The sequence below is a fragment of the Emys orbicularis genome, chromosome 2 (assembly GCF_028017835.1).
Source record: "Emys orbicularis isolate rEmyOrb1 chromosome 2, rEmyOrb1.hap1, whole genome shotgun sequence".
NCBI lineage: Eukaryota > Metazoa > Chordata > Testudines > Emydidae > Emys > Emys orbicularis.
In genome coordinates this window covers 124,997,351-125,012,747 of record NC_088684.1, presented here as the reverse complement: position 1 = coordinate 125,012,747, position 15,397 = coordinate 124,997,351, and positions in this window count along the sequence as shown.

The following is a 15,397-nucleotide window of genomic DNA, read 5'->3' as shown; positions in this document are numbered from 1 at the left end:
CTGGCTTGAAGTGGTTTCCATTATATACAGGGTTTACAGTTTGGTTCAGTATCTCTCAGCACCCCTAGTATAAAAATTGTTCCAGCACCTCTGCAACCACATGGAACCTCTCACCATGAAACTCCATGTCTTTGTTCTCACAGCGGGAAGAAACTTTATCTAAGTGTAACACTTATGAAGATGTATTTCAAAGGGTGACTGGACTATAAAAGTGAGGGGCAAAAACACCCCAGCTTCTCTCTCCCCTCCCCCTCTCCCCCACACCTAAGAGGACAAAGGAACCAGCTCTTTGACTTTGGGTGGCAGGAGGGATCCTGGCCAGAGAATTTGGTCAGCCTTGTTGCTGGGAACATGTGGTAAGGATTTTACCTTGAACCTAGTCTTGTTAAATTTTCGCTACTAGAAGTTTTATCTTTATTTCTCTTGTAACTATTTCTGACTTAATGCCTCATACCTGTGCTCGCTTAAAATCTCTTTCTTTGTAGTTAAATAACCTTGTTTTATTTTTTAATCAAAACTTAATCCAGTATTAAGTTTAAACTGAATTGTATGGTAATTCCAATTAAAGTAGCAAACTGTTGTATATTGACCCCTTACAGGGGCAATGGACCTATAATATCTGAACTGTCCAGGAGAGGGTCGGACAGTGCAGAACACACGTTTTTGGGAAAAATTCGGGAGTGGGAGCGTGTTGGGGTCACCCTGCAGGTAATAACTCAGCTGGCTGGAAGCCAGAGTGTAGCTGGTGTTTTCTGGGGTCAGAGCTGCTGGACCAGGGCTATTGCTATCAACAGACACTCAGGTGTGACCTGCCTGCTGTTTAGCTATTTGTAAGCGACCCAGGTTGGGAGCTACAGCAGAAAAGCATTGTAAGGCACCCAAGGTTGTAGGGCAGGTGATGGCCCAACCCCTCACTGGTCTAGATTGCACCCTGAAATGTGATATGATTGTGTATGGTTCTCTTAGCCAAGACCTTAAAAAACTAAAGACACTTCTGCTGTGGGTGGCCTATTTTAGACTCATAGACTCATAGACTTTAAGGTCAGAAGGGACCAATATGGTCATCTAGTCTGACCTCCCGCATGATGCAGGCCACAAAAGCTGACCCACCCACTTTCCCTTGAAGTCTTTAAATTAAGTCGCAGAGAATCCTCCAGCCTGCGACCCCTGCCCTATGCTGCGGAGGAAGGTGAAAAACCTCCAGGGCCTCTGCCAATCTACCCTGGAGGAAAATTCCTTCCCGACCCCAAATATGGTGATCAGTAGAACCCCGAGCATACAGGCAAGATTCTACAGCCGGACCCTTATTTTACCAGCGATGGCTCGTTAATGCCTAATTGACTAAAATCACGTTATCCCATCAAACCATTCCCTCCATAAACTTATCTAGCCTACTCTTGAAGTCAGAGAGGTCTTTCGCCCCCACCGTTTCCCTCGGAAGGCTGTTCCAAAATTTCACCCCTCTGATGGTTAGAAACCTTCGTCTAATTTCAAGCCTAAACTTCCCCATGGCCAGTTTATATCCATTTGTTCTCGTGTCCACATTAGTACTGAGCTGAAATAATTCCTCTCCCTCCTTGGTATTTATCCCTTTGATATATTTAAAGAGAGCAATCATATCCCCCCTCAGCCTTCTTTTGGTTAGGCTAAACAAACCGAGCTCCTCGAGTCTCCTTTCATAGGAAAGGTTTTCCATTCCTCGGATCATCCTAGTGGCCCTTCTCTGTACCCGTTCCAGTTTGAGTTCATCCTTTTTAAACATAGGAGACCAGAACTGCACACAGTACTCCAAATGAGGTCTCACCAGCGCCTTGTATAACGGAAGCAGCACCTCCTTGTCCCTACTAGAAATACCTCGCCTAACGCATCCCAAGATTGCATTAGCTTTTTTCACAGCCACGTCACATTGCCGACTCATAGTCATCCTGCGATCAACCAGGACTCCGAGGTCCTTTTTCTCCTCCGTCACTTCCAACCGATGCGTCCCCAGCTTATAACTAAAATTCTTGTTAGTCATCCCTAAATGCATCACCTTACACTTCTCACTATTAATCTCATCCTATTATTATTACTCCAATTTACAAGGTCATCCAAGTCTCCCTGCAGAATATCCCGATCCTTCTCCGAATTGGCAATACCTCCCAACTTTGTGTCATCCGCAAACTTTATCAGCCCACTCCTACATTCGGTTCCGAGGTCAGTAATGAATAGATTAAATAAAATCGGACCCAAAACCGAACCTTGAGGAACCCCACTGGTGACCTCCCTCCAACCTGACAGTTCACCTTTCAGTACTACCCGCTGCAGTCTCCCCTTTAACCAGTTCTTTATCCACCTCTGGATTTTCATATCGATCCCCATCTTTTCTAATTTAACCAATAATTCCTCATGCGGCACAGTATCAAACGCTTTACTAAAATCGAGGTATAATTTATAATTTATTTTAATTTAAAATATGCCCATTCAGCACTTTGTATGAACATGTGCAATAAGCAATCACGTATGTCAAAGCACACATACGCCAACAGCTAATTTCCCTCAAACCTTCCCCAAAAAGATGTCATTTGTCCCAAACTTAAAATTCTTCCCCCTCATTCTCCCATGACTAGACTAGAGTCCAAAACTTAGATGAAAATATGTTCCAAAGCCTTCACATTCAAACTACCTTGAACTACAACAGGAAAAGGCTGGGCGGGAAAGATGGATCGTGCAGCATGAACCAAATCTGGTTCTGCAGGACCAAGCAGGGATGTGTTTATAAATCAAACACATCCCTGCCAGCACCCCCTTGCATTTAAAACAGGGCTACGTGTGAGCACCTTGGATGATTTCAGCTGCTACATTATCACACCATTGTTGCTAGCATATAAACAGTTTTGCCAGGGACAGCTTTCCAAATAAACTGGGGGCTACCTGAGGGCTGTGTGCACATCTTAGTGAATGTAAGATTATTCTGAGAAAGGAAGGGGAGAAGACAAGAAAAATAACCTAAAATTCACCTGAAAGTATATACATTCGGACAGCAGATCCCTGACAACTTTGACAAGTCATCCCTTGGAAAAAAATTACTCCTCCTCCTATCCCCCTCATGACTTTCCATCTTCTTCCCACAAGACTCCTCCTTTCCCCTACCCCATCACTCTTTTTGCCCTTTCCTCTAATCCCTATATGCTGATCCCCTTCTCCTGTCACCTCTGAGTCATTGTTCACATGCAGACTGCTCTTTTTCCTGGATGCTTGACCTCAGGAAGCTTGCTCCGAGCTCTTTCCACTGCATTTGCCTCTAGCCCTGTGCTGAGCTCAATATGGGGGGCAAAACTCAGAGGGGTCTGCCTGCAGATGAGGAGGCAGGCAGCCAACATAGGGAAGTAGCCTGCCACATCATTTCAGGGCATTGATAAGGACAGGGACATTTCGCTAGAACAGATTTTCTAAACCAGGGATTATACTACCAACTCAGGACTGTAGGCCAGTATTTCATATGGGGAAAATGTCAGTTTCTCAAGTATCTAGGAACTAAAACATATAGTGTGTGCTGCCTTCCTGGCACAAGCTGGCGGGCAGGAGATTAGGGCTCTGACCACACTTCCAGCCCTCCCAGACCCTTTTGTGGTCAGGAAGTATTGCCAGACACCCTGAGGCTTCCTTCAGTTCAGGAACTGCATGGGGAGAAGGGTCTCCTTGCATTCTCCCCTTTCCAGTGCATCTATCTAGCAGTACATATCCAGAGTTCTCAAAAGCGTTTTGGGTTCTTTCACAATAACAGGTGCTATGTAAATGTACGGTCTTTTTACATTCAAGTAATTTGGCATAGTTTGGGGTGTACGGGGGTTGCACCGTGAGACTTCAGTTCTCACCTAATGGAGATGAGATAATGATATTAATTGAAATTCAAGCAAAAACAAAACTAAAAGCCTCACCGTTTTGAGTCCTGTGTTGACATATAAAAGCTTGGCAACAGTTTATTTAAAGTGATTCTCTGTTACAATTAAATTGCAAAAAAATGAATATGTGGGTATTCATGAAGATATCTCAAAAACTACCCATAAGAAGTCTGTAAAGGTTAGCTTTAAAAATGTAGCAATAAACCATTATCTCCTTATGCTGAATGTTGGGCTTTTTTTAAAAAAAATCAAGTAAACATCATATTTTGTTACAATCAGTCAATCGAGAATTAATGTATTATTCCTATGCACACCTGCTAACAATTGTAACCATACATAGCAATTATAAATACAATTCAAATCGTATTGCCTATGCTACGTTCCCCTGACAGTCTGCCCATAACATTGGAAAACTGCACAGGTTGTTTACTGGGAAATATTTTAAGATCTAAACATAGTGAGGTTGGAGTGCAGTGTGTAAAGCTGAATGTTAAATTGTTTGGGATTTATCAGTGTTTTTCGATTATTCATGTTCTGTCTCTTCCAGCTGAAATTGAGGGTGTTGAAAACAAGATGTTCAAAACTGATCTAGATGATTTCTCTAAGGGTTTCGTATAAATGTGATAACCATCACCAGTGAATATAAAGCAAACAAGAAAAAAAAGTAAGCAGCTTAGTCTTTGGTGAATTCACTTAGAGTCTTATGTGTCAGGAACCATTGTACTTATCATTTGAAATCAGACTCCCAGCCTTATCCATGCTCTCTATCAGCCGTTAGACCTTGGCAATGAGCAAACTGCTTCTGAAGGATTGTCTGTTTGTAGCCAGTGCAGGCAAAGTGTCCCTGTCAGAAACAGTAATATATGTTGACAAGTGCACATTAATTTTAGATTATTCATTCTGACAAGGCTGTTGATATGGAGGTTTGCTGCAACTGTTGGTTTAGCCAGGCACAGAAGGAAGCTGAAGGCATGAACAAAACCCAAAAGGGGGCTTTTGGTGGAGGGGGGTTAACATCATGATGAAAAGTCTTCCTAAATTTGTCTAGAGTTCAGTTTGAGCTTGGAAAGCTGACGTGTAATAAAGCTGTATTTCAAGGTCTAGCAGCACAGAAGAGGTAACCATGGCAATTTAACCTATTCAGGCTGAGACAATAAGAACCAGAATAGAGTTCCTACCACTCTCTTAAACAGGAGATACTTTGTATATGATAGAAAAAGAGGGAAAATTTGTCCAAAAGTTAGAAAAGGAAGGAAATAAAATTCATGGGATGGTGTAAGTTCATGTATTTTAAGATTCCCATACAGGTTTCAGAATCACTGGAGCCGAGCAATTAGCAAAGTTCCCATTGAATTCAGTGGAGACAAGATTTCACCATGGACCTTCAAGTCCACTTTACTTCAAGGGCAAGACAGAGCCCTTCAAGAAAAGTGTGTATACCTGGGCTTATAAATTAAAAAGCATCCAGACAGGGGTAATTACCAGGTCTACCTGGTCATCTAGAACAGTGTTTCCCAAACTTGGGACACCACTTGTGTAGGGAAAGCCCCTGGCAGGCCGGGCCGATTTGTTTACCTGCCCCATCCGCAGGTCCGGCCGATCGCAGCTCCCAGGCCGTGGTTTGCTGCTCCAGGCCAATGGGAGCTGCTGGAAGCGGCAGCCAGTACGTCCCTCGGCCCGCGCCGCTTCCAGCAGCTCCCATTGGCCTGGAGCAGCGAACCGCGGCTAGTGGGAGCCACAATCGGCCGGACCTGCGGACGGGGCAGGTAAACAAACCGGCCCGACCCGCCAGGGGCTTTCCCTACACAAGCGGCATCCCAAGTTTGGGAAACCCTGATCTAGAAGAAAGTATTTATTAAAAGAAAGATTTACAATTTCAAAAAGGAATGATTGTCCAAAACAGATAGAACTGTCTCACTTTCTAGTATGATAAACAGGTTCTTTTATCACACCATGATAGTTAGCTATTTTATATATTTTTATTATCACTCTAACTAAGGCATATGCAGCCATGAAACTTTGAGGACAACTCCATAGATCAATTTAAAAGTAGAATATTTAAACACTTATCTGGGAGTTTTTAGTTAGAAATTGTTCTTTAAAAAAAAATTAACATACACAAAACTTTGAAAATAACAGTGAACCAGACTGAGAAGTGCACAGTCACATTCCTGAACACTTGCTTATGTAAATAGTCTCATTGAAACTAGTGAGACTATTTGATTGAGTAAGCACTCACCAATGTGAGCAAGGGAAATGCATAATCTGGCTCATAAAAAAAAAAATCCCTATCATCCCTAAGAGGCAAGATACAATAATATCAGAACAAGGGAAGTAATAAGGAAGCAGAAAGCATCCTAGCATTGCATTTGGAAGACAATATAACTTCTTTAAGAACATCAAGGCAAATATGAGTTATATAGAATGGTGAGAGAGGGTGTGCACAGGTGATCTTTTACACTGGTGATCACTGATGTGTTTCTCTAATACTCATGAAATATTAAATGGGTCTATAGTTATATCCAATCAGGAGACTAAGACTGTGGTGACCCAGGAGCTTGACTCTGCTCCCTTTAAAGTCATGGAGAGATTTGCCACTGACAATGGCATCAGAATTTGGTTTCTTTTACAGACTAATTTTATTTTAGTAAATGTATAACAGTAAACCTTAAAAAAAACTATAGCATAGCTGTCAAATTCATATAGTAGGAGAAGCATTTCTCGCCATACATAAATTGTATTTTAAATACATTTCAAATAGTTTACCTTCCTACAGACAAGAGGACAAATAACTAAAACCTGCCTTCTTTTTTTGACACTTTAACAGCAGAGAGACTCAATATCAGAGATTTGAAAGTAGTTACATTCTACTTTAGTGTTAATTTAACAAGCAAAAGTAGTTCTTGACATTTAAAATAAAGAACATTTTGTGTAAAGACAAGCCTGAGCCAGAATTCCAGATGTTGTAAGATTTGGGTCAGACCCAAGAGTCCTGATCCAACTTGTGTGTGCTCTCACAATATGCTCTCCTTTTTTTTTTTTTTTTCCCCCAATGCTGAATTTGAAGTTTGATCTGGACTGCAGCAGAGGATGAGATAAACATATCTGAGCTTTGAAGTCACACTTAGGTGGCTTCCAGATACAGACTCCACCAGATCATCCCTTCACTAATTTTGGGTGTGAATTTCAGTGCTGACAATACTGGTAGTTTAATACCACTGGTTAGTGACTACGGAGTACAGTAGCATATAGAGCTAGTTGCAACATTTTTGACAAAACTATTTGTTGTACAAATATGCTGTTTCATCAAAGCCAAAACGTTTTGTGGAGGCATATCAGTTTCAACAGCGTTTTCATCAGGAAGGTTTCTGAAGTCCAGGGTCATCTCTCTGGTCAATTCCACAGAGAGAGAGAGAGAGAGAGAGAGAGACCCAAATTGGAAAATGGTGGTTTCAGCACAATTCTGTTTCACAACAGCATTCAAAAGGTTTTGGGCTTTGTTTCAGTGCAGAATGAAAACAAATTTCAAAACCTCAAATTGTTGTGAAATGGAATTATTGTTTTCTGGTCAGCTCTAAGAGCACGCATGTTTTCCCATATGCTGCACTGTAGCCTATTTATCACTATTCTCACCTGCAACACTCTTGCTATTCCAATTCTGGCTATCTCTGTAGCAGAGATATCAGTGAAGCCAAATAGTGAGATGAAGAGAGGGACAATGTCACAGTTTAAATGTTTAAGCAATACAGTTTTCCTTCTAATTGTCAAATCAGTATTGAGGCAGGATGGAAACCGATTTGTGAAACTTGACACTGGGCCTGCATGTTACCAATGTCACAGATTAGGGTTTAGGAGTTCATCTGCTGCCATTGGGAAGTACCAGTACAGTACATTTCACGTGCAACTTGAAGGGGAAAAAAGTTTTTCTAACTATTTGGATTTTCAGAACACCACATAGAGCCAAATAGGTACAGCTTTCTGAGCTGGTGATGAGAGAACACAAGTATTAACTTTAAATACTGGCAATATTCAGCCATCTGAATTCAAGTGAAAACTTTAGGCTGATATTTAAGTTACTGAACCAGCAGCAGCACTAAGGTGGGAGTAATAATGTGCTCCTCACTCTACCACAAACCTGCAAACTGACTTTGTGAGGGGAAGAGACAGAAGGATCCTAGCCTGGCCCCTTCCCCTAACCTCAACAGGGAGGGTAACATAAACTGCCAGTTGTCTCTTGATCTTCATGGTGAGGAAAAATATACCATCCTTCCTCCCCTTGCCCCATTTAATTTTCCTGCAGCGGGGAGGGGGGGGGTCACCTTTTGTGGGGAGAGCAGCAGTCAGCACCATCTCCTTTGGCTCACTGGGGAGGAAACAGAAAATCCTCAACCTCCTTCCTCCCTAGTCCTCTTTGTGAGAAGGGGTGAAGAGTCTCCAGCAACTCCTTTTCCTGGCTACAGTAGAAAAAGGGAGGAGGAGCCTCCAGATTCATCCTCCTTTGGCCCTCATGAGGGAGATTCAAGGTGAACACCCCACATTCACTGATCTCCAGGGTGGGCAGGGCAATGGGAATTCCAACTCTGGCCGTCTCAAATGCATGAGGGGCCTTAAAAAGGCTTTGACAAGAGGCCCCCTTGCACTGATTTGTCCTCCTCCCTTACCTTCAGTTGTTTTGTAGGGAAGAGGTCTGGTACCCTACTATTTCCTCCTTGTGTATTCAGAGGATGCCCAGATAACCTATTTCACCCCACACTTGGCTGTTTTTGAGGGGGGATCCAACTGCAGCATCTACTGGAGAAGGTAGCAACCCCCTCCCCCCCCGACCCCCACATACAGCCTCATCTAGCAGCAGCAGTATCCACAAAGACTGTTTTGGTCCTGCTTTTGCCTCTTCTACTGGCCCTTTAATCCTCTGGCACTAAGTATACTCAGAGGGTGCGTGGCAATGGTTCACTGCTAACTGCTCCCTGAAGATAGTCTGTGTGAAGGGAAAATCAAGTCAGTGGACCTTTCCCACGTCTCCACAAAAAAAGAGAAAGGCAAGGGGAAATCCAGGCCTATGGGAGGAAGGGATTCTTGTAGGGCAGTATTTGGAATTGCATGAAAATCAGAACACTGAACAAAATCTGAATAATAAAACAATTCACCCACCACTACTCTGTGCCAATCAGCACCATATTGATATTTACAGTGTTTTTTTGTTTGTTTGTTTTCCTTTAGCTGCCTCACTAGGATTAAATAACAAACTAGAATTTTCTAGCATTTGAGTCTGCGGTAATTTTACTGGTCATCCTTAATCTTTTTTTCCCTAGCACAGCTTTTTCTTTCTCAGCTTAATATTTAAATTGGATTCACTTTTAATTCCTTAATATGCAAACACATTTGTGTCAGAATTGATTCAATATTTAAACTTGTTCAGTTTCAAACACATTTTATGCTTCAGCAGTTTCAACTTGTAGATTATTTCAAACATGGAACAGATTCCAAAATTAAACAGGTCTAAATGTTCAGTAAATTTATTTTAAACTATGTGCTGGCTGTGTTTTAGAAGTTTGTACTAGGAATATTAATTTCCTTTATTGGCACTTTTAGAGTTCATAGTATGTAAGCAATCTGAAAAGAAATTCACATTTACAGCTGTTCATAACTTGGCTATAGAAATTTAAGCAAGGCAAGAGGTTGATATATAAAATGGCACCCAGATACCATGGTGATAAACATAGTTTAAAGGCCTAGATAGACAGACTAGCACTTTTTTGTTAATTTTTTAAAAAACATCTGTTGCCATTTCTTTTAATTGTCAGAGCTGAAAAACAACAAAATAACAAGCACCACGTGGTGGTGCTGGAACAATTTGTATGGTGGGGGTGCTGAAAGCCATTGAACAAAACTCAAACCCTGTATATAATGGAAATCACTTCAACCCAGGGGGTGCTGGTTATGCCAGAACCTATGCCACCACTTTGAAACCCCCAGTATCACAACTGGTGCATCCTTCTTGGCAATTTTAGCAGATAGGCAGAGAACTGAGTGGTTATGATATCTGCATTTGTAGGGGAGAGTGGGGAAGCTAGTACTGCTGCTGTTGTCCATGCCATACTTTTGTGCATGAATAAGCAGAGGTCTTTTGTTTACAGTGCTGTGGATCTGGTACTTTTCATGAGCTCTCAACTCATTTTAAAAGGAGAAGCATTACAGAAATTACAAAGTTTTGGATACTTTTATATACTCCTATAATTCAAAAATAGCTTTGTTCTTTAAAAGGAAATGTTGTATTCCATTAGTTAATGATGTGGATGAGGCTCTTTTTTGTTCATTTAAAATTAAAATTGCTGAGTTCTTAATGTTTGAATGTTGGCCAATGCACATGTACACTACCTGCTTTTATTTCAGAATAATTTAATACACATATCTGTATTATTATAATAATGCCTTCACATTATTAATGGATAGGTTATATATACCTGCCAAGGCCTGCTATTTAAAAAAAAATCAGTAGGTTGAACATTTGCATAATTTTCATATATTTGCATAAACTGAGACATAAAGCATCAGAAGAATGTTTCTTCTTCTTTTACAGTTATACTGAAAAAAAAAACACAACGGAGAAGACGATTGCATGCAAATAAACTGAACATCCAGCCAGACCATCTTGAGGACCTAGCTAGAAAGCGATCTGGGTGGCTTTCGATCTGCAAGAAGGCTATATCTCTTTGAGATTTGCCTTTGATGATGATTTGTGGGGAGCGTTGAGTGTTGATAGGCATTATATATACACCTCTACCTCAATATAACACTGTCCTCGGGAGCCAAAAAATCTTACTGCGTTATAGGTGAAACTGCGTTGTATCAAACTTGCTTTGATCCGCCGGAGTGCGCAGCCTCGCCCCCCCGGAGCACTGCTTTACCGCGTTATATCAGAATTTGTGTTATATCGGGTTAGAGGTGTATATCAATTGAGTGAGTAAATTTCCATGCCATATTTACAGTATTGTTCCTATTCTTTTTCATGACAAGTTCTATGAAGGTGGGCTATTTGGGTGAAACAAGTACCTGTTATGACGACTCCTAATTTAAGGCATGATTCTGACACTGTGAGTAGTACTTTTACTATGAGAGGCAGTAGGGCTACCCACAGAATAAAACACTGCTCTGTGCGTGTGCAGTAATAGCAGAATCTGGCAGAACATTGGAGAGCAATTGGAATTTGTATAATCTAAATTATGAGGGTCCAAACATGACTTAAGGGTCCACACACAGAGCTAGCCAACTAAGCCTGGATGTCTCCTCTCTCATGCTAAAAGAGGAGGGTCAACCACTTCTGCAGCAATGTTCCTGTCTTTCAGATGGATCCTTAGATCCATGTGTGGGTATGCAGAGGTTGGGCCATGGGGATGAGTAGGAGGACAGGACACGGGGAATGCATAATATATGTTTCCCAAGAAGCCCCCTCTGCAGTGAGGAACTCCTCTAAGGGGGCCCCAAAGGCAGCTAGAGGGAGTTTTGTGATTGGAACGCATGGGGCTTAGGTGCCAGACCCAAGGTTCCCTCTGCAGGGGAAAGGGATGGTGAAACCCAATGGGAGAATACAGAGGAAACACCATGACTGGAATCATGCAGAGTTGTCTGTGCCTATGCAGATGCTGCTGTGGAGATTGTGATAAGGCCCTGAGAGAAGCTGAGGAAACAGAATATTGCTTTGAAACATTTTAGTGCCAAGGTTGTTTATCTTCCCACACAAATCACTCTCTGCTTTTGTATTAAATGCCCACAGCCTGGCACCAGAAAGAAAAACAGTATATCTCAGTACATCTGTAGCAAACGCCAAAAGGCAATATTCTGCTGTGAAAAGGCATAGACTTGATAGGTCTGGTTTATTACAAGGGTATCCTCTTGAAGATCCAGATATGCCTCAGGCCAGCAAACACTTAAGTGCATACTTAACTTTAAACATTGACTTCAGTGGGGTTACTCACAATTTTAAAATTAAGCATGTGCTTTGCTGGATCAGGTCTATAATGATTCTGAAGGATTATCCATACATGTATCAGATAAATAAAACATGCAGCTGAAAAATTATCAGATGTCTTGAAGGTTTGATCGCTTGGCCTCTCCATACCTGGTACTCACATTGACTTCAGAATGAGTTCAAAATCCAGATCAACTGCAGGAGCAGGTCCACATTTCTCACAGAAAAATATAATGCTCTAGAAGACCTACTAAAGTTAGGTAAATAATATACATGTTAAAAATTACCTTCCTGTAATTGAAATATATATTTATGAAATGTACAACGAATGAGCCCTTGTGAACTATTATTTTAATGTCCATACATTCCCATAATAGATCTCTTTTTTTTCTTTTTAACAGTACTTATCAGAATAAAGAATAAATTCATATAGCACAAAGAATCCAACATAAACACACAAATGCAAGGCAATTCATAGATAAGATTGGAAGTCTGTTTAACTCTACCCATAATACATCAAGAAAGGCTCTAAAATAGTGCATGATCTTATATACTGTATTTCTGTGACAAAAGGTGCTGAGAGCAGAAAATGAGTGTATGAACAGTTGCTCTTTTTTTTTACAATCATTAACATTGTCACTGAAATACTCTTTTAAAAATGTCATGAGTGGTTACATCACAATACAGGGCATGTGTTTACCTTTTAGACACAACCCTGCATTGGGGAAGGTACAGAACCACACTGCTCCAGAAGGAGCACCAGAACACATTCTGCTTTGTAGAGACCTTTTTGACCTGCCAGGTGCATAAAGCCATCTCCCACAACTACATCCCTTTAGCCACTAAAGGAGGATACAATTTCCTATTCATTGCATATTCAACCAGTTCCATTGCCTGGTTTTTGGGAAGATGTGTGGAGTCATGAATAGAGCTGAAAGAATAATTGATTTTTTGCTTCAGAGGCTGCACCAAAAAAACCTGAATTTCTCCCCTTCCCCACAAAAAAACCTCAAACCCCAATGGTTTGGCTCAAACCAAAACTGAATTTTCAGCTTTTTCTTGCCAAAATGGAAAAAAAATGGTTCAGGATCAAGCAAAATATTTTGTTCAACTCAAAATGAATTTCTTCCAGATTTTTGTTTTGTTTCTTGTTGTTCTGGGGTGTTTTTTCTCCCTTCTCTTTTAAAATTTAGATAAATTTTGAAATGGCATTTCATTTAGAAACAAAAATTCAAAATAAAAGTTTTACCTCAAAATGGCTGGAAAAAAAAAACAGAAATTTTTGAGAGGGAACTCCATTTTGGGGTGGGAGACAAAACTGTTAGCAAAATTTGACCTGAATTTTCAGAGTTTCAGTGCCCTCCCAAAATACATGTTCAGCAAATGTATTATTTGCACCAAAAAGAAAAAATGTTTACCCAGTCTAGTCATGAGTCCTGCTTATACCATCTCCCTTCCCCTAACAGGTAACCACAAGAGAATAGGGACAGGAATTCTGTCTGACACAGGAGCTGAGGAAGTGGCGACTTCTGCCCCCTATGCTCACATATAGAAGACTAGCAGAATCTGGCCCATAATGGTTTGATTTTTTTTTTTTTAATTTAAATTAGAGCTGATTTTGAATGAGAAGGTAAAGTATTTTGAACCAACAATTTTTGTTTCTTCACACTTATAAATGGCCAAATATACATCTATAAATACCTGTAATAGAAAATAGTAATATGTCAGTAATGAATTATTTTTTTGGCAAATATCAGGTTTTATGGAATTGAGAGTTAACTGTTGACCAAGGATTAATATTTAATTCTCTGGTCAATACAGCTCAATGTTTATATAATGAATAAGTCAGTATGACCAGCATATGTCAATTCATATGTTCTGAATGTCTTCCTGAGAATATCTGCAATTCTCTCCATTGTCGCCATGAATTTCAAAAGCTGTAAAACCTTCCCAATGAAGCTAAAATTCCAATAGGGAGATAGAAGTTAAAAGTACATGAAAAAGTATATTTACTTTAATCAATCCAGTCAGAAAGAGGTTTGCATACATTATTTGGTCCATCAGATAGGATTCAGAGACAGGTGGTGAAAATGATTAGAGGCACGAAGAGAAATTGAAAAAGTTGGTGGTTGTTTAGTTTGGAGAGAAGACAAATAATAGGAAACATGAAAGGTGTACAAAATAATGTACTCTACAGACGCAGCTTCTAATTACTCTGACTCATAATATAAGAATAAGGGGGCACTGTGTGAAATTGAAAGGCCAACAAATTTAAAAACTGATAAAAGAAGATATATTTTTAAACATAAGTACAATTAACTTTTGGAACCATGGCCACTAGATATCATTGAGGTTTATTAAGATTCAAAAAAGGGTTGGATGTTTATGTGGATAATTAGGACATCCACAATTACAATAGATAGGATTTAAAATATAAAGGTCATATAGCCACATTCTTCAGGATATAAACCAACCACTAACTGATGAGGTTAGGTTAGGAATAAACTTTCCCTACAGTCAAGTTGTTTCATAATTGTCCAATAGGTTTCTTCTTCCTCTGAAGCATCTGGCACTGGCAGGATACTACGCCAGCTGGACCATTGCTCTGATCTGGCTTGGCAGTACCTATATGCCTATAGTAGAGAGAATGGTTAAAGGATTGGAAAACATGCCTCATAGTGATAGACTCCATGAACTCCGTCTATTTAGATTAACCAAGAGAAGATTAAAAAGTGACTTGATCACAGTTTTTCAGTACCTACATGGGGAACAAAAATTTGGCTCTTCAGTATAGCAGACCAAGGTCTCACAAGATCCAATGTCTGGAAGCTGAAGCTAGATAAATTCAGATTGTTAATAAGGTGCATATTTTTAACAGTGAGAGTAGTTAACCACTGGAACAATTTACCAAGGGTTGTGGTGGGTTCTCTATCACTGGCCATTTTTAAATCAAGACTGGATTTTCATCTGAAAGATATGCTCTAGGTCAAACAGGAATCAGTTCAGTAAATCTTATGACCTGTGTTATGCAGGAGGCAGACTAGATAATCACAATGGTCCCTTCTGCCTTTATAATCTGGTTCTATAAATGAAAGGCACCCTTGTTCATTTGTAATAAAAGCTGAGAGACCCATTGTGAATTAGTGAATTTTGTAAATTAGCAAGTAAACAAAACAATAAAGAAGCTAGGATAATACATCACATAATGTGCTTTGTTCATTTATTTGGTAAGTGTAGTTTAGGTTCAATTATTTATTATCATTAGTTAGATACCAATCATTGTTATATTTTGAAGTCCTAATAACAGGAGGCTTCATCACAATATTTTGCTGTTATGTTTGCTGAGAAGTGGGAAAGAGACCACTTTTGTTGTGGGTAAAATTAGGTGGTTTATGGATTTGCAAAAAGTGCAAATTAGCAAGATTCTGCTTTGACACTCTTTGCAGAAGTCAGCAGCGGGCATTTAAGATGTACTCCTTTGCTTGTGTTTTCTGATTGGTTAATTGTGTTCCACAGATGAGGATTATGGATCTCTGAAGAGAGA